The following is a 20,635-nucleotide window of genomic DNA, read 5'->3' on the forward strand; positions in this document are numbered from 1 at the left end:
GTCTGAGAAGCTCAGCCTGAGAAGAAGCCACTCACAGCGAGGGAACACTTTATAAGAAGGGTTAAGTGCTGCATTTATTTTTATACTTATTCTGGGCCAGGTATCTTCCTGAGATAGGGGAGAAAGGAACTGATCATTAACATCCTTGTGTGAGAACCAGTGGAAGATCAGCTAAAAGCTTCACTTTCTTTCTCCTCAATCTACTGAACTTAATATTCTTTTGACAAGTACTTTTCCAGCAACTCATGAGTGTCAGGCTCAGCGAGAGGTGTTGGGTCATAGATGATGAACATGAGAGATGCAGCTCTGATCTTCTGGAACTTATTTCATTTGGAGGAACTCAGGCATTAAGCAAATAATTCCAAATTAATCATTCTATTTTATTCATGTTGAGTGTTATGAAAGAGTACAGAGTATAATGGGTGCTTGACTTGGCCATTAAACTACATGGGGATCTGAAGGTTTTCTTAGGAATTTATGATTCTATTGAGATCTGATAAATGAGTCAAAGCTAGATAAAGAGATGACTAAGGTTCAGCCCAGCAAACATAAAAGATGTCTGTCACATGACAAACAAGGGAATTTCTCTTCTTACAGCCTTTTTCTCTACATAATTCTTTAGCTTTATTTTCTAGGAAATTTTTTCTATTCCCTCTATTCTAGCCACATTGGTCACCGTGTGTGTGTGTGTGTGTGTGTGTGTGTGTGTGTGTGTACTGAGACTTTGTGGGTTTTTTAGAGCAATTTAAAGTTCACAGCAAAATTGAGGATACAGGAAAGACATTTCCCATATGTCCTCAATCCCCACATGAGAGTCTTTTCAAATTGGACCGAATCTCATGATTTTAGGGCTGATATACTCAAGTGTCCATCATCCAGAAACAGAGGCCAGATTAAATAATCAGGATATATGGGGTTCCAGCAGCCCAGTGATTCTAGAATTCCAGTTCCAAATGTATATGTCTTTCTTTTCTTACCGGTTGAAATAAAAACAGGGCAGGGGCTGCATGAAAGAGCCAGAAAGGTTGTTTTCTGAGCATTAGAGGAAGCTCCTTTTCAAGTAGCACATGCTGGCCTCACACCAGGCAGAATGCCCAGAACTGTTCTCTCCACCGGAGTGCTCTTGGCTGGCAAATAGGACAGAGGGAGTTTGCTCGTAAATAGGCAAGGGTGAGCGAGAGCAGGAAGCACTTGGGTTCAGGGCTGAATTACAAAGCACAGAAGAGAAAATACATCTTAGCAGAAAAAGTGACTTGGAGTTAGACACAGGAATAGAATGGAGAGAAAGCACCTAAACTTTGCTGTGAGTGAGGCCACACGTGGCTGCACAGCTTGGGCGCCCAGTGGCGGAGCCCACAGCACTTGAGGGGCTCCAGGTTTGACTCCTGGGGGCCTGTCAGCTTGCATCTCTTCCTGCACCCTTGATAAAGCTGGATGTCTTGCAAATGCTTACTTCTGGTCACCAGAGAATTTTGTGAAATGGATCAGCACAGCTCTAAATTCATGCTTTCCTGGAAAGTGAGGCTTGATCCGCTCGCATGTGAGGGACATCTTGTTATGTGAATGAATTATATCATACTGAAAGTTAGGGTCTGACTAGTGAAAACAAATAGAAACAGAACTAAAATAAATAAGAACAAGAGACTATCCAGGCTTTGCCACTTATTAGCTATACGATAGTGGGTAAATTACTTAGTCTCTGCCTCAGCTTCCCATCTATAAAATGGGGGCAATAATAATCTCTCTACATGGAGTTATTACTAGAATTAAATGACTTAATATTCATAAAGCACGTGGAACAGAGAGAGAAGAGAGAGATTAATTCACCACTGAGGGAAAAGTATAAAGTGTAAAAGCTACATTTATTTTTTGAATAAATAAGTTTAATTCTGAATCACAGCCCAGGGCACCATCTTGCTGTCACCCTTCAGATTAAGAAGTTAAAAATTCACTTTTTTACTATGTGTTAAATCTCAGGTAATTAACTGAATAAAACAAAGACAACTCTTTGAGGAAGTTAGTTCTACATGAAAATTAAAAACAAATAATAGATCTTAAATAAAAAGCAATATATTAATATATTTGAGGTTGACTATACCAGTGACTAATAAGTTTAGATAGAATGGAAGTTACCTAGAGATGCAAACTCTATAGAACATGTGGAACATATAATGCTTGGTATAAAAATAAACATTTTTAACTGGCTCAGATGTAACATTGAAAGTGAACACTAGAATCAGATGCCATAACACTGGCTTTCCAAAATTGTCAGGTGGGGCTGTGACCAACCCAACAGAAAAATCCATGGTACCCATAGTTTTCTAATTTTCTTAATTCAAAACCTGTGGGAAATATCTTTCAGATTTACAAACACATGTTCCTAATCACCACTCCCTGTGATAGAAAAAGAACATGGGTTTTAAAGTCACCTTAGGATAGATCAAGTTGGTTAGAGACCTACAATGAGTTTTCATTGTTCGGTACATATGGGAGCTGTATCTCCCCATGTGGGAATCCTACTGAATCTGAGCCAACATGCCTACTCTTGATTCATTAGACAATGAAAAAGAAATGATGGCAACCTGCCTCTTGATTCTGTGTCTCAGTGGCCAGCCACATGAAGACACACTAAAGAGCCACAGGGAGAACCTATCACAGCCTTTCCCAGGGTGAGTAGGTCTCCCCAGGGTGTCCAGGAAGATGACCACAGAGAGGAAAGCATCCAAATCCACTCAGCTACTCTGAAGTCAAAAGGCAGACAGGAATCATCAAGTTTGCTTCAACAGCAAAAGAACTGTGTATCACAGGAATGGGACACCAGTGAGGTACCCCCTTCAGGACGACAGCTAGGGGACATGCTAATTCACAAAATCTCGCTATGTCATCTGTCCAGGGACTGAGTTAGCTGGGGCCACTGTAGGAGAGTCATGAGACGGGATGGCTGATGCTCCTTTGTATTCTCTCCCATAGGACTGTCCTACTTCTCCATGAATAGCTCATTTGTTTCAAGAAGGAACAATCAGAAATTGGTCCTTTTAATGTCAGGAAGAAAGAAATAAGAGAAGGAAGGTTGAGGAAGAAAGAGAACGTGAGAATGGACAGTGGCAGATAACAGGAATTTAGGAATTGAGTTTGTCAGGCAAAGTGCTGGATCCTTAATTTACATCTTTATGTTGAATTCTTACAAGGGTCTGGTGGGGTACATATTTATTGTCTTGTCTTGCTGATGAGGAACCAGAGGTCCAGATGGGAAAAAAAAAAAAAATTCTGTGCAAGGGTGAAAACTCAAGTCTAACTAACTGTACAACATCCTTCAACCAAACCACTCCCAAAACTAGGGCCTTTAAAACACTTGAGGGCAGCCTTCATTCAGGCTGTTGAATATGAGAGCTAAAGCAACAAATCTGAGAGCCAATTAGAGCTTATGTCCTGAGGAGAAATCTATTAATAAACATTTTCTCTGCCCTGGCAGACTGCAGATGAAAATCTATCTTCCTGTGATAGCTAATGAGCTGTCAGGGAGACAGAAAAGCCTAAGAATTTACAGTTTTTGAGAGGAAAGTGTGTGGGGAGAAAGAATAGCCCTAGGGGAAAGGTCTGAGACCATTGCATTGCCAGGTCGTTGACCTCAAAGAAAATGTTTAAAATGAATGATCCCACTAGACTGTGTATTCAAAAAGAAAAGCAATGGTTAGGACTACTTTCATTTAAAAATGAATTTTCTGTTTTAAAATTAGATCCTGCCCACCTCTAACCTCTGGTATTCCCACACCCAGAATTCTCACAAGAAGTCCTTTCCTGATAAACTCTGTCTGGCACGGAATGGGTGGCAAGTTCCCTCCCTTCCTGGGCCAGAAGTCCCTTCAGAACGCCACCTCCACTTGTAGCTCAATGTCACTGTTCCAACGCTTTCTTTTATAACTAAAGGACTCAAGTCATGGACACAACCCTTAATAACATACATAAAAAGATTATACATATAAGATGAAAATACGTATCATTCTTCTATTTCCAACCACGTGACCCAGTTTGTATAACTAATCCTGGAGTAGACTGTGTGTCAGGAAGTAAGGGGGAGGCTCCTGAGGTCAACTTCTCAGCACAGCTCACTGTATCTCTAGAGGGAGCTTTCCCAAGGTCATCACTGCAGAGGGAAGAAGGGGTAAGCAAACTGGCTTTTCTGTGTCTGGCATGTCTCCAGCGTTAGGGTGTTACAATTTATAGAAACAATTAGACCTTTGGCTGTTGCAAATAAACTTGAGGGCTCTCCCAGGAGAAAGAATCTTGGTCTTCAATGAGAAGATCAGATCAGATCAGTCACTCAGTCGTGTCCGACTCTTTGCAACCCCACAAATCGTAGCACGCCAGGCCTCCCAGTCCATCACCAAATCCCGAAGTTCACTCAGACTCGCGTCCATCGAGTCAGTGATGCCATCCAGCCATCTCATCCTCTGTCGTCCCCTTCTCCTCCTGCCCCCAATCCCTCCCAGCATCAGAGTCTTTTCCAGTGAGTCAACTCTTCGCTTGAGGTGGCTAAAGTACTGGAGTTTCAGCTTTAGCATCATTCCTTCCAAAGAAATCCCAGGGCTGATCTCCTTCAGAATGGACTGGTTGGATCTCCTTGCAGTCCAAGGGACTCTCAAGAGTCTTCTCCAACACCACAATTCAAAAGCATCAATTCTTCGGCACTCAGCCTTCTTCACAGTCCAACTGTCACATCCATAGATGACCACAGGAAAAACCATAGCCTTGACTAGACGAATCTTTGTTGGCAAAGTAATGTCTCTGCTTTTGAATATGCTATCTAGGTTGGTCATAACTTTCCTTCCAAGGAGTAAGAGTCTTTGGCTGCGGTCACCATCTGCAGTGATTTTGGAGCCCAGAAAAATAAAGTCTGACACTGTTTCCACTGTTTCCCCATCTATTTCCCATGAAGTGATGGGACCGGATGCTATGATCTTCATTTTCTGAATGTTGAGCTTTAGGCCAACTTTTTCACTCTCCACTTTCACTTTCATCAAGAGGCTTTTGAGTTCCTCTTCACCTTCTGCCATAAGGGTGGTGTCATCTGCATATCTGAGGTTACTGATATTTCTCCCAGCAATCTTGATTCCAGTTTGTGCTTCTTCCAGCCCAGCGTTTCTTATGATGTACTCTGCATATAAGTTAAATAAGCAGGGTGACAATATACAGCCTTGACGTACTCCTTTTCCTATTTGGAACCAGTCTTTTGTTCCATGAGATGTTAATCAGATACACCAGCAAAGTTTTCATGTTTCAGCTATGGGTTTAGATATAGTAATACTGAGGTCTACACCTTCAGTGTTCACAGTCAGACTCCTGAGTGGGGTACTTCACCTCCTCCCTGACCCTGAAGACTGGGCCCCTTGGGACAGGGACAGGTTTGTTTTCCAGCCTTTCCAAGGCTGCTCCCTCCTTACACTCCTGCCACACACCCTTCCCACTGGTGAGCACTCTTGCTCCATCTTCTAAGCCATTCTCTTTGCTAGTTGGATTTCTCAGGGCCCACATTTCTCTCTCTTATCACCCTATATCCATTCTTGAGAAAATCCACTCTCGAGGCTTTGGGGTCAGTAGCCCCCACGTCCCCATCTCCAGCCCAGCTCACACTTCTTCACAGGACAGTGTGGCTAAAAGCAGGGGCCCTGCAGTCAGACTGCCTGGGTTTGAAACCTGGTCCAACTGACGTGCTGGCTGTGTGAATTATACAAGAGATTTAACGTCTATATGGGCCTCAGTGTTCTCCTCAGTGAAATGGCAACACTAAGAGTACCTTCACTGTGGAGTTACTTGAGGACTGTGTGTTACTGCAGGTAAAGCACTTAGGACAGTATTGGGCACATCAGATGTACTCGAAAATGTTAGTGGGTATTGCTAATACTACTACAACTAGTAATACTACTATTACACAATTGAAACAGCTATCCAGATGTCCCTCATGTGCCTTAAAGTCAGTATTTATTTAATGCAACTGTATGCCTGATAGTTCTAGACGCTGTGTCATTCAACCCTCACATCCCTGCAGTGTAGTGTTCTGGTTATCTACTGCTTCACAACAAACTATTCCAAACTTACCACCATCAAACAACAACCACTTTATGACACACATGAATACTGACTTGGAAATTGATACAGCAGAGATATAGCAGGGGTAACTGTTTTTCAAAATGTCTAGGGGTGAGTCAAACAGGAACTGATATCAACCAAAAACTTCACAGACATGTCTGGCACCCGAGCTACGACTTAAAATGCTGGGTTTGGCTAGGACTGTTGACTGGTACAACCTCTGCACAACTTCTCAGGTGATGTGTGCTTCTCAGAGCACGACACCTGGGTTCTAACAGGTAGTGTACCTGCGAAAGACATCAGAGAGCGAGTGTTCCAAGAGTACCAGGTAGAAACTGCAAGACCTTTTATGATCTACCCTCAGGAACCACACAGCACTGACTCTGCCACACTCAACTGGTTGAAGGAATTGCAAACCCGCTCAGATTCAAGAGTAAGGCATGTAGATCCCATCTTTTCTTAGGAAGAGTGTCAAAGAAGTTTTGGTCCTTTAAAAAAAATTGCCACAGGCAGGTACCTGTGGCACCTATTATGGCAGCTATTATCATGGCTTTAATAATGAAGAGCCAGAAACTTAGAGAAATAAAGTAACTTGAAAAAGATGATACAGTTAGTTGCTGAGAGTCTAGATTTGAACCCAAGATTTTTATGTCAGGTATGGGTTATTTCTTATTTATCCTGCAAAATGCATCCCCTCATCTCCTCCTTCTTATCCTCCCCCATCAAACAATAGATTTAGCTAGTGGAAGATGGAACCAGGACTATTTTCAAATATTACTGATGTGATACCGAACAAACTTCCCATTTACCTTCCCTATACCTGCTATACCTTCCCTGGAATGTTCACTTTCGATCAAGATTGGGATTCATCCCAATGTGGACCAAGATGGCAATAAAGAAGTCTCCTGAACCTCCCTCCTGCCATGGACACCTGAATGTACAGCTATACAAGCAGAAAGTCCCTTTGAGAGAAATTCAGAAATGACTTGGTGACTCCTACACATTAAGCAAATAAGAAAATGCTCACACCATCAAAACGGGTGGGAACTCTGAGACACAATCTCACCATAAACCCCACCAGCCCTGGCACGAGGCCATACAATTGGGATGGAACCCCCAACTTCCAACTTCTTGTTGAAGAACAAAGAATCTGGACCACACATCTAGCATCCAAACTTTTAAGACTCCCACTGAGGGGTGGGATCCCAAAACATCACGTTCTGAAAGACAATAGGGCTTGCATTCACATGTATCACAAAACTACAGCAAAGAGCAGTTCTTTCCCCTGCTACTTTTACTGTGGCATAATTGACATATAACACTGTATTGGTTTTTGTGTATACCATGATGACTCGATATATGTATATATTGAGAAATGATTACAGTAAGTTTAGTTAATATCCATCATCTCACAGTTATAATTTTTTGCTGAAACATTTACTTTCAGCAACTTTTAATACATGATATAGTATCATTAACTATAGTCACCATTCTGTACCTTACATCCCCAGGACTTATTTTATCTTACATAAAGTTTATATCTTTCAACCACTTTTACCCATTTCACCTACCTTCACTCATTTTACCCACCTCCAGCTCTGAAGTGAAGTGAAGTTGCTCAGTCATGTCCAACTTTGCGACCCCATGGACTATAGCCTACCAGGCTTCTCCATCCATGGGGTTTTCCAGGCAAGAATACTGGAGTGGGTTGCCATTTCCTTCTCCAGGGGATCTTCCCAACCCAAGGATCGAACCTGGGTCTCCCTCATTGTAAGCAGACGCTTTACGTCTGAGCCACCAGGGAAGCCCCACCCCCAGCTCTAGCAACCTCCAATCTACTCTGTGTGTGTATGAGCTTGGTTTTCTGGATTCCACATATAAGTGAGATTGTATGAATTTGTCTTTCTGTGTCTGACTTATTTAACTTAGCATAATATCTTTAAGGTCCATCTATGTTGCTGCAAATGGCAGGATTTTCTTCTTTTATCACATGTATTATATATATATATATATATATATATATATCTTTTATAGTATATCATATATACATATAAACATATATATCTTTTATAGTAAATCATATATATACACATATAAATATAAATATCTCTCTCTCTCTCTCTCACATCTTCTTTATTCATCTATCATGGGCATGTAGGTTGCTTCCATGTCTTGGCTATTATAAATAATGCTGCAGTGAAAATAGAGGTATAGATATCGTTTCAAGATAGTGCTTGTGTTCCCTTCAAATACATACCCAAAAGACTGAAACTGCCAGATCATATGGTAGTTCTATTTTGAATTTCCTGATTAACTGTTTTCCACAGTGGCTGCATCAATTTACTTTCCCATCAACAGTGTACAAGAGTTCCCTTTTCTCTGAATCCTTGTCAACACTTACCTTTTATCGTTTTGATAACAGACATCCCTAACAGCTATGAGGTGGTAACTCATGAGGTTTTATTTGCATTTCTCTGATGTGGAGCATCTTTTCATGTACTTATTAATGACATGCATGCCTTCTTTGGAAACATATCTACTCAGTTCCTCTACCCAGCTTTTATTAAAAAAAAAAAAAAAAACTTATTTAAAATTTGTTTGTTTTTGTGTTACTGAGTTGTAAGAGTCCTTTTTATATTTTGGATATTCATCCCTTATATACAATTTGCATCAGAGAAGCAGTTCTTAATGGGTGTGCAAACACTCATTACGGCTATCCTCCCTGGGCTCAGTGCAGAGGGACCAGGCAAAAATACCCACTCCCAGTCTTTCTTCTCCAAAAAGGGGTCTGACTGCATATGTTACAAGCTGCTGCCTGAATATCCAATTTCTGACTAGCATGCATTTTTGTGCCCAAAAGAACCAATGGGCACTTTACCTACCTTCTATCCCTAGCTCAAACATTAAAATCAAGTCACCAGTATCTACTTGGAATGAGACTGTGCTCACATCTAATGCCCAAACTCTTATGGCTGCCACCTGGGAGATGGGCCCCTAAATCACCAAGCTATATAGCCAAGAGGATTTATATTCATGAATCTCACAAGATCATAGCAAACAAAGAAGCAGCTTTTAAACAGGAATGGAAGCAACTCCCACAGATATTCACCTGTGTAAAGTACAGAGAGAACAGGCAAAACATTCATATCCTAGCGTCTCCCTGTGAGGGGTTTTAATTACACACTTTCCCAGCTGCTTCTAAGGGTTTAGCTTCTAACCAGCCTGCATCTAGGTGCTGACTGTGATGTTCACTTTTGGAACACTGATGAATCTTGGCACAGCCTCAACTACTGAGAACCACTAAGAAAAAGATGGTGGAATGTAAAGGTTTGAGGGGCAACCAGAAGCTGGGGCTGGGTTTTTGACAAGGATCACCTACTACATAAGACGAGTTTGTCAAGACTTAAAAAGGTGACTGCTTTATCTAATGAATAAAAACTGATGCAGAGAGTAAAGGAAAATGGAGCTAAGTTATTTATCCAATAGAGAGTTCAAAATAACACTCACAAAGATGCTTAGCAAGGTCAGAAGAGCAATGAATGAACAAAGTTAGAATTTCAACAAAGAGAAAGTATTTTAAAAATATTTTTTTAAGTATTAAACAGAAATCATAGAGCTAAAGAGTACAACAATTGAGCTGAAAAATTCAATAGAGAGGTTCAAGAACAGACTAGATCAAGCAGCAGAAAGGATCAGTAAACTCAAAGACAGGACTGTGGAATTCAACCAATTAGAGGAACAAAAAGAAAAAAGAACGAAGATATCTTTAGGGACTCATGGGACACCATTAAGCAGAAAAATGTACACATTATATAGATCTTAAAAGGAGAAGACAGAAAGAAAGCTTATTCATAGAAATAATGGCTGAAACTTCCCTAACCTAAGGCAAGAAACAGACACCAGATCCAAAAAGTACCTAACAAGATGACTCCTAAAGAGACCCACACTGAGATGCGCTATAATTAAAGTGTCAAGTGTTGAAGACAAGGAGAGTCTTAAAAGCAGCAAGAGAAAAGCTGGTTATGTACAAGGAAACCCCCATTAGACTATCAGCAGAGTTTTCAGTAGAAACTTTGCAGGCCAAAAGGGAGTAAGATGATGTATTTAAAGTACTGGAAGGAAAAAAAATCTGCCAACCAAGAATACTCTATCTGGAAAATGTGTCCTTCAGAACTGAAGAAGAAACGGTTTTCCAAAGAAAAGCTGAAGGAATTAATCACCACTAGCTCCGCTTTACCAAAAAAAAAAAAAAAATGTGAAAGGGAGTTCCTCAAGCTGAAATGAAACAACATAATAACATAAAAATATTGACAAACCTGTATGCAGGTCAGGAAGCAACAGTTAGAACTGGACATGGAACAACAGACTGGGTTCCAGATAGGAAAAGGAGTACGTCAAGGCTGTATATTGTCACCCTACTTATTTAACTTATACACAGAGTACATCATGAGAAACGCTGGGCTGGATGAAGCACAAGCTGGAATCAAGATTGCCAGGAGAAATATCAATAACCTCAGATATGCAGATGACACCACCCTTATGGCAAAAAGGGAAGAGGAACTAAAAAGCCTCTTGATGAAAGTGAAAGAGGAGAGTGAAAAAGTTGGCTTAAAGCTCAACATTCAGAAAACTAAGATCATGGCATCTGGTCCCATCACTTCATGGGAAATAGATGGGGAAACAGTGGCTGACTTTACTTTATTGGGCTCCAAGATCACTGCAGATGGTGATTGCAGCCATGAAATTAGAAGATGCTTACTCCTTGGAAGGAAAGTTATGACCAACCTAGATAGCATATTAAAAAGCAGAGACATTACTTTGCTACAAAGGTCCATCTAGTCAAGGCTATGGTTTTTCCAGTAGTCATGTACGGATGTGAGAGTTGGACTATAAAGAAAGCTGACCACAGAAGAACTGATGCTTTTGAACTGTGGTGTCGGAGAAGACTCTTGAGAGTCCCTTGGACTGCAAGGAGATCCAAACAGTCCATCCCAAAGGAGATCAGTCCTGGTTTGAAGGACTGATGTTGAAGCTGCAACTCCAATACTTTGGCCACCTCATGTGAAGAGCTGACTCATTTGAAAAGACCCTGATGCTGGGAAAGATTGAGGGCAGGAGGAGAAGGGGACAACAGAGTATGAGATGTTTGGATGGCATCACCGACTCAATGGACATGAGTTTGGGTAAATTCCAGGAGTTGGTGATGGACAGGGAGGCCTGGCGTGCTGCGGTTCATGGGGTTGCAAAGAGTCAGACGTGACTGAGCTACTGAACTGAACTGAATAAAAAAAATATACGGCACACTGGTAAAGGTAAATATATATGTTAGGCTACCAAAAAATGTCTTAAGAAATATAAGAAGACTGAAATCATATCAAGTATCTTTGCCAACCACAATGATATAAAACTATAAATCAATTACAAGAAAACTGGAAAATTCCCAAATATGTAGATATTAAACAACATGCTTCTAAACCATCAATGGGCCAAAGAAGAAATCAAAAGAGAAAAATTTTTTTGAATATTGAGGAAAATGAATATGGAAATACAATGTACCAAAATTTATGGGATGCAGCAAAGGCAGTACTAAGAAAAAAATTTATAGTGGCAAATGCCTACTGACATTAGGAAAACAGAATGATCTCAAATAAGAAACCTAACTGTACAATGTAAGGTATTAGAAAACAAACTGAGCTCAAAATTAGAAGCAAGGATATAACAAAAAACAGAGCAGAAAATAAATAAATACCAGAAAAACAATAGAAACAAATTCAATTAAACTCAAACCTATTTTTTAGAAAGGTAAACAAAATTAACAAACATTCAGCCATTATTATTAAATTAATAAATTATGTCATTAACTGATACAAGGAACTCACACAACTCAATAGCAAAAAAGAAAAACCCAATTAACCTAATTAAAATAAGTCAAAGAACCTGAATAGAGTTTCTCTGAAGAGGAAATACAAAGGTACAGAAAAAGGTTTTCAATATCACTAATCATTTGTGTGTGTGTGTGTGCACGCACAATCAGTCAAGTCTGACACTTCGCAACCTCATGGACTGTAGCCCGCCAGGCTCCTCTGTCCATGGGATTTTCCAGGCAAGAATACTGGAGTGGATTGCCTTTTCCTTCTCACCACATTAGAGAAACACAAATCAAAATCACAATGAGATATCACTTTATACCTTTAGTATGTCTATTATCAAGAAAGACAAGAGATAACCAGTTATCTAACCCCATATAACTGCAGCTTAGGAGCAAGAGACTAATTCAGTTAGGCCCAATCATTTTATATAACTATAGAGATAATAAGATAAAGGCTTTAAGCTACTATGTTTGGGGGATAGTTTGCTATTCAGTTACAAATAACAAAAACAATCATCTACATAATTTTGCCTTCATTCTTTTATTTTTTGTATTTATCAGTTTCTCAAATAGTCATAGAATCTTGCGGTCAGAATAAATTTAATTCACTTGAAATCTTGAATAATTAATCTTGTATTTTTAAAATTTACAGTGGAGGCTCTCTCTAGTTAGTTCCAAATCTATGTGTGAAAGAATGATTCTATCTACTCCACTCTTTGGTCCCCGAACACTGGTGGCAGTATGAGCTGCTGCTGTCACTGGTTGCCATGTAACAGTTCAGAGCTGAGTTAATTACCTCCACTCCCTCTGTGGTAATTGTTAGAGCAACATGAGATTTGAAGGTGGCCAATTTATGTGAACTGTCAGGTGTACATTCATTGTTGACTAAAACGTTCCCATAGATGGTCATTCAGTTCAGTGCAGTTCAGTTCAGTTCAGGCACTCAGTCCTGTCTGACTCTTTGCAACCCCATGAATTGCAGCACGCCAGGCTTCCCTGTCCATCACCAACTCCCGGAGTTCACTCAGACTCATGTCCATTGAGTCAGTGATGCCATCCAGCCATCTCATCCTCTGTCGTCCCCTTCTCCTCCTGCCCCCAATCCCTCCCAGCATCAGAGTCTTTTCCAATGAGTCAACTCTTCGCATGAGGCGGCCAAAATACTGGAGTTTCAGCTTTAGCATCAGTCCTTCCAAAGAAGTCCCAGGGCTGATCTCCTTCAGAATGGACTGGTTGGATCTCCTTGCAGTCCAAGGGACTCTCAAGAGTCTTCTCCAACACCACAGTTCAAAAGCATCAATTCTTCGGGGCTCAGCCTTCTTCACAGTCCAACTCTCACATCCATACATGACCACTGGAAAAACCATAGCCTTGACTAGACAGACCTTTGTTGGCAAAGTAATGTCTCTGCTTTTGAATATGCTATCTAGGTTGGTCATAACTTTCCTTCCAAGGAGTAAGCGTCTTTTAATTTCATGGCTGCAGTCACCATCTGCAGTGATTTTGGAGCCCAGAAAAATAAAGTCTGACACTGTTTCCACTGTTTCCCCATCTATTTCCCATGAAGTGATGGGACCAGATGCCATGATCTTAGTTTTCTGAATGTTGAGCTTTAAGCCAACTTTTTCACTCTCCACTTTCACTTTCATCAAGAGGCTTTTGAGTTCCTCTTCACTTTCTGCCATAAGGGTGGTGTCATCTGCATATCTGAGGTTATTGATATTTCTCCTGGCAATCTTGATTCCAGCTTGTGCTTCTTCCAGCCCAGCATTTCTAATGATGTACTCTGCATATAAGTTAATTAAGCAGGGTGACAATATACAGCCTTGATGTACTCCTTTTCCTATTTGGAACCAGTCTGTTGTTCCATGTCCAGTTCTAACTGTTGCTTCCTGATCTGCATATAGGTTTCTCAAGAGGCAGGTCAGGTGGTCTGGTATTCCCATCTCTTGAAGAATTTTCCACGGTTTGTTGTGATCCACACAAAGGCTTTGGCATAGTCAATAAAGCAGAAGTAGATGTTTTTCTGGAAATTTCTTCATTTTTCCATGATCCAGCAGATGTTGGCAATTTGATCTCTGGTTCCTCTGCCTTTTCTAAAACCAGCTTGAACATCTGGAAGTTCATGGTTCATGTATTGCTGAAGCCTGGCTTGGAGAATTTTGAGCATTACTTTACTAGCATGTGAGATGAGTGCAATTGTGCGGTAGTTTGAGCATTCTTTGGCATTGCCTTTCTTTGGGACTGGAAAGAAAACTGACCTTTTCCAGTCCTGTGGCCACTGCTGAGTTTTCCAAATTTGCTGGCATATTGAGTGCAGCACTTCGACAGCATCATCTTCCAGGACTTGAAATAGCTCAACTGGAATTGCATCACCTCTACTAGCTTTGTTCGTAGTGATGCTTTCTAAGGCCCACTTGACTTCACATTCCAGGATGTCTGGCTCTAGGTGAGTGATCACACCATCGTGATTATCTGTGTCGTGAAGATCTTTTTTGTGCAGTTCTTCTGTGTATTCTTGCCACCTCTTCTTAATATATTCTGCTTCTGTTAGGTCCATACCATTTCTGTCCTTTATCGAGCCCATCTTTGCATGAAATGTTCCCTTGGTATCTCTAATTTTCTTGAAGAGATCTCTAGTCTTTCCCATTCTGTTGTTTTCCTCTATTTCTTTGCATTGATCGTTGAGGAAGGCTTTCTTATCTCTTCTTGCTATTCTTTGGAACTCTGCATTCAGATGCTTAGGAAGCATAAATAAGAAGGCTTAGAAAGTTTGAGTTATGGCAAAGGCAATAAACATGGTAATAAGGAATGTTATATTGAACAAATACAAAATAAGAACCCACAACAGCATGAAACTGAAAAAAAAAATTAACTATACTTTTGAGAAAAAATAATTATCATAGGAAAAAATTCATCTAAACTTAATTTTCTCTCAAATATTTGCCTTATAACTTTAATTTCACTGCATTTATAATGCACAGTATTTCTCCCAGTTACTTCTATTTACTAATTCATTCAACTAATATTTATTAAGTTACTTACATGAGCTAGACATAGACTGTGCTAAATTCCTGGATTGAAGAAATATGAGAATGATAGTCATACCTCAACCAATCCATAGTTTAATATGGTAGACAGAAAAGTAGACAAAAAAATAAAAATAAAAATCCACTTTAAGTACTATACCAAGATAAAATAAAATAAAAGATATTCTATAAGAAAGGCAGCCTAAGAGGTTAAGAGAGGGATTTCCTGGAATAAAATGATTGAGATTAGAGCTGAGTCTTGAAGGATTAGACTTCCCTGGTAGCTCAGTTGGTAAAGAATCTGCCTGCAATGCAAGAGACCTGGGTTCGAATCCTGGGTCCAGAACATCCCCTGGAGAAGGAAATGGCAACCCAGTCCAGTATTCTTGCCTGGAGAATTCCATGGACAGAGGAGTCCGTGGGATCGCAAGTCGGCCACGACTTAGAGACTAAACCACCACTTCCCTGTCTTGGTCTTTGGTCTAGTCTCCTGGCCAGGGTCCATCAGCCAGGACAAATGTTTACTGAGCATGTTTGCAGGAGTTTGGCCTGGGTCCTTGCTGAGTCAGCACCTTCTCCCTCACAAGGATGAGTCAGCAGTCATAAAGTGGCCTTCTCCGCCCAGTTAGAGCTCATCCAGTGGCTCACAAAGGACAGCATTGCTCAGATGGCTCAGACCCTGAGGACTGAGTAATCTCAATGTTAACTTTACCTTTTGATGTAGAAAGGGCTTATTCAGTCAACTTTGCTTTGCACGCATCTCCACCCCACTCAACCACCCAACATCTCTTTTATTCAAGTCAAGAAATCTTCTCTTCCTCTAACTTTCTGAATTTAGCTAATTATTGTGAACCCTACTGGAACTTTTAATTCTGGCATTTCAGTCTTGAGATAAGACTGATAGCCCTGCCTTCAGTTGGTTTTTATATTACTGGAATGATCTTTTCTTTTCTCCCCTGTGTTCTCCTGCCTCCTTTCCTTCATCAGATTCTTACAGTGTTAATGATCCCTTAGGTCCTACTCCAGCCTCTTCCACGGAAAACTGGATGCATGAGGTCACTCATCATGTGGTCACCATCATAGAGCAGGGCAGCAAAGGTCCCTAATTTCACCCCAAATTACTAGGAAGTCTTTTCTTTAAGACCTACTTTGACTGCTAACCATGCTGAAAGACAGTTGCTTTTAGAGACTAATTTCCCTGGATTATTTATTTTCCAGCAGGATAAGATTTAAGATTACCTAGTTGCCAAACTTCGGAGAAGGCACTGGCACCCCACTCCAGTACTCTTGCCTGGAGAATCCCATGGATGGAGGAGCCTGGTGGGCTGCAGTCCATGGGGTCGCAAAGAGTCGGACACGACTGAGCGACTTTACTTTCACTTTTCACTTTCATGCATTGGAGAAGGAAATGGCAACCCACTCCAGTGTTCTTGCCTGGAGAATCCCAGAGACGGGGAGCCTGGTGGGCTGCCGTCTATGGGGTCACACAGAGTCGGACACAACTGAAGTGACTTAGCAGCAGCAGCAGCAGTTGCCAAACTTAAACTGATAGCCTGAAGGGCAAATTTAACCAGCAGACAGATTTTATTTGGTATTCACAGTATTTTTAAGCATTTTGAATAAGTTACTCACATATATAATAACTAGATTTCACATTTTTAAAATATTTGAAAATCAAGCTTAAAAAAAAAAAAAAAAGTAGTGGATTTAGTATAATTCAGTGCACATTTCAATTGGGTTCAGTTATTTTGGGAGGAATACCTGCCCTTGAAATACAGACTCATGTTTCCATCTCACTTTAGCCCCTGCCCAGTGAACTGCACTCAGAGACTGCATGCATTCTCTTTTCCATTTCTGGACTAGTTTAACTCCCTCACTTTCCAGGAAAAAAACAAACAAACAAAAAAAATGAGACCCATAGAGACCTAAAGATTTTCCTGAGCTTAGAGTTGATGATACAAACAGAACCAGAACTTGAACATGGGTCTCCTCGTTCCACTTCATGGTGCTGCTTTTCTATCTTATTTACAGCCATAGCTACCTGCTCACTGTGATAAACTGCTTCAGGCTAGTGTCTGAGCAAAGATGGCAGAAGGACTGAACATCAAACTCCAAGAAAAGGGTAGTCATGGATCAAGACTTTAACATTGGATTTTAAAGAGGTTTGAGTATTTTGACATTTTCCCCCCTCATTCAATAATGCTTTTCTATAGCACATTAAAGCAGGTGTCTATGAAGGTCACAGGCAAATGTTTTTCTGGTCGTTGTACATCTTTGTCCCATGAGAAGATGTGCAATTCCTTCTCACAATGACTTCCAGTTAACTTGATGGGAGAGTCCAGTTGAATTATGTCAGTGTCACCGATGATTTTATAACAGAGATACGGTAGATTTTCATTTTATCCTTGGACCTGGTGGGTCCAAGCTAACAAACATTATTGTTGCACTCATAATCATAAATGTGAGTTTTGTTCCAATAAAGCATCCTGTCAGTTCTTACGGAGTAGACCCTTTTCTAAGTAATGAGATGGAGCCCTCCTTCACACCAGCCAGGACCAGTAAGTAGCAGAATTCGAAAAGATAAGCTTCCCCTCTTATCTCAATATATAGATGTATTATTATTAGTTATACTTGTTCCCCAGGAAGCTGATTAACAGAAAATAGCTCCTCTATATTTTTAATGAATGAGAGGCCCATTCCAACAAAAGCATGAAAACTTCAGATTGAGTAGAGCCTTTTTTTTTTTTTTTTTAATAACCTTTTCTTCTCCCCAGAGAGATGTCCGGGACTCACAATGAGGTGCTTTGTGAGCTTCCAGCCAAGGTTGATCTGGCACCTCCGTCACAGAGAGCATGTGCAGACCGTGACAGGTTTTCAGGGAAGCCACTTCCCACATGTGCTCCTTTGGTTCCCTCATTGGTGCTCGGGAACAGGAGGCTGGCTCCTCCCGGTGAGCTGGGTGCTATGACAGATTAGACTTTTATGCAAGAAAATCAGTCCTGCACAGTTGATGTACTGCTTTAAATTTAAAGACCCCTTGGGACCTGAAACTGTAAGGTAAGCAGGGCTCAGCCACAATTCTTGAACTTTCAAACTGTGAATGTAATTTGAGGACGTTTCTTAAAACTCTTTTTTGTTTAATGTGAAACTTTAACATGCTGCCTTCTCCTGCTGCCTTTAAGAATAACAGCTCACTGTCAAACATGCACATATAGCTCTGATTTAAAAAGACAAAAAAAAACAAAAACAAAAACAAACAAACCCCACAAACCCATTGCTTTAAAAAAAATTCTTCCAAAATGAAATAGTCACATTGATACGTTATACTTTTAAACTTGTGTGAACGTTCCCAGGATAGGCCAGGTTTTTTCTCTGCTCTCAGTGTAATAAGTATCCTTTAAAATGGGATCAAATTATCTTTGCCACTTGAAAATGGGTCTGTATGCAGGACTAGTGCTATAGAGAGAAAAGCCCAGTGGAATTGTAACCAAATGTCAGTCCAGGTCTGCGGGTCTGTATCTTAAGTGTCGCTGGCTGCCTGTTAATTTAAGCATGGGAGGGGAATTAGTGAAACCTGCTGTTACAGTGGTGTTGGCACTGCTCTGCAAGAGGTGGAAACTGCTGGGATCAGGTGTTGCTGTGTGCAGGCCAGTTCCTTGTGATTGTGGCAAATGAAGTTGGGAGGCTAGAAGTTACTCTAATGCAGACTAAGAGTCAGAGGCTTGTCAGACAAAAGATGCTACAGAACAAGTTCGACAGTATACATGTAAAGCAGTTACTTGTCTAATGCTGTTAACAAAAATCCCAATCTTTCCGTAGAAATTTATAGGTGCTTTTAATGTTTTCATTCAAGTTCAGACTCCAAGGGTGGAATACTTTCAGGTGGGATGCTTTCAGGTATCCAAATGATCCAAGAGAGAATCACTGTAAAATCTCTCTCTGTTGGAGGGGAAGAGAAGATGCTGAATCTTCTGTCTGTGCTCTGCAGGCCATAAAGGAGAAGACCAACACCTATATTCATGCTACTTCTTTTCTCTTAAATCTCTGCTGAGGTGCCTCTTCTCTCCTAGTTTGCCTTTGGCACTTCCATGAGGACTAAGTTAACTGTCAGTATCTTAAACTTTCCCTGAGATTTTCAAACCTCTTTTTGTGCCTTTTTTGTGGACAGCACCAACCTGCATCCACACAGATCAATTAGATTCTTGCTCATCATTGTCTTTCTCCCCATGACTTGTGGTCTATGTTGTTATACTGCCTCCAGGGCACATTCTTGGGATACAAGTTGCTTTCGGTTTTCAGGCTGAGAAGGTGAACCCCAGAGGGGCGAGGGCACCCTGCCTGAAGTCTGAAGTGGCAGTACAGGTGGGACCTGACCAGGACGCCATCTGCCTTCCAGGCATTCTCCCTTCCAGGATTAAGCTGCCTAACCTGGCCCCAGGTATTTCCATGAGCCTAGCCTTTGAACCACATTACTGATAAGCTGCACAGGGTTTAAGCAAAGTACTTACTCTAAGGATTAGAATGTCTAAGCTACCTTTGGCCTGAAGAGAAAAAAATTCCCTCACCAGGCACACAAAAAAGAATGTAGGAGAATGCAGAGTGGCTCTCTGAGGATTTTTCTCCTTCTCTCATTGCCCTGTTTCTTGCTAGTCTCGGCACAAATTTTTTTTTTTTTAATGGCTCAAGAGAAAAGGTGAGGTTCCTAAGGAAATGAGGCTGGGGCTGTTTACTTTGTACAGCTAGGACACCCAGGATGCGACGTTCACAAGGATAGGCAGTGGGCTTGGATTAGCATTCCAGTGCACCACCGCCTTGTGGGAAGAGTTATTTTTAACCTGACAATATTTCTGCACATCTGCAATCCAAATACCCTGTACGTGAGAATAAATATTTAGGCAATGTGTTAGCTTTGTTAACCAGACACTATATCACAGCCGTTCTTAGGAATTCCTTTTCTTATTTTAGTAAAATTAAAAGCAGGAGGGAAAAAAAAGAGTTGTGGGAGGAACAAAGGTGAAATATATTGCCTATGTCCGTTCAGGAAAAACTGCCTAATAAGGGATCATAATTTTTTTTTCAAGATTTCTCTCTTTATCTAAGGATGACATCTCCTCTATTGATTCACTGAAGTTCTCGTGTTTTTCATCTTTGAAAATCTTGAGTCTTTTCTTCATAGCTGCATTCAGACTCTGATTTCTCAGCATCACAATGTTTGGAGGAAGTTCCCAAAAGGTAGACAAAAGCACTAGAATTATAAGACTAAGAACAAGAATTCTCTGTCACTGTTAACAACCAAACCCTGCTGAAATCACCACCATTACAGAACTCATATTTAAAGAATCTCATTTGCCTCTAGAGCTAATAGTTTCCTTTTGTTATTTTTTTCACTTTTTATTGAATGAATGGAAGGCTGAAGGAATAGCTGAATTTATCTTCTACAATTTCACATCCCATGTGACGCACATTCCTTCAATAATTCTATAAGTTTTTACTGAGATTACCCAGCATGCAAATCTAGGTAAACAAAAACTGAGAGATACAGTTAGACCATTTATTTTTTAAAAGCTCTAGGAAAGTGAAGACTATGACTTAAAAGTTAATAACCTGACTATATCCTTTCACAGACAAGATGGAAGATAATTTAAATATT

General features: G+C 40.6%; 2 protein-coding genes across 5 annotated transcripts in view; one reads left to right on the forward strand and one right to left on the reverse strand.

Moving 5' to 3' along the window:
- The window catches only part of RFC3 (replication factor C subunit 3), a 249,409-nt gene that overhangs the window by 128,301 nt on the left and 100,473 nt on the right, over positions 1-20,635 (reverse strand). The window lies entirely within an intron of this gene.
- The window catches only part of STARD13 (StAR related lipid transfer domain containing 13), a 492,092-nt gene continuing 489,416 nt past the window's right edge, over positions 17,960-20,635 (forward strand). For 2 of the 3 annotated variants that reach the window (XM_086329392.1, XM_086329395.1), the window contains exon 1: positions 17,960-18,042. The gene's annotated coding sequence lies outside the window, so the exon portion shown is untranslated. The remainder of the gene's footprint in view (positions 18,043-20,635) is intronic. The other variant, XM_086329394.1, reaches the window with a different exon arrangement.

This window comes from Bos grunniens, chromosome 12 (genome assembly GCF_055505025.1).
Source record: "Bos grunniens cultivar Pamir isolate PY7600 chromosome 12, Bosgru_T2T1.0, whole genome shotgun sequence".
NCBI lineage: Eukaryota > Metazoa > Chordata > Mammalia > Artiodactyla > Bovidae > Bos > Bos grunniens.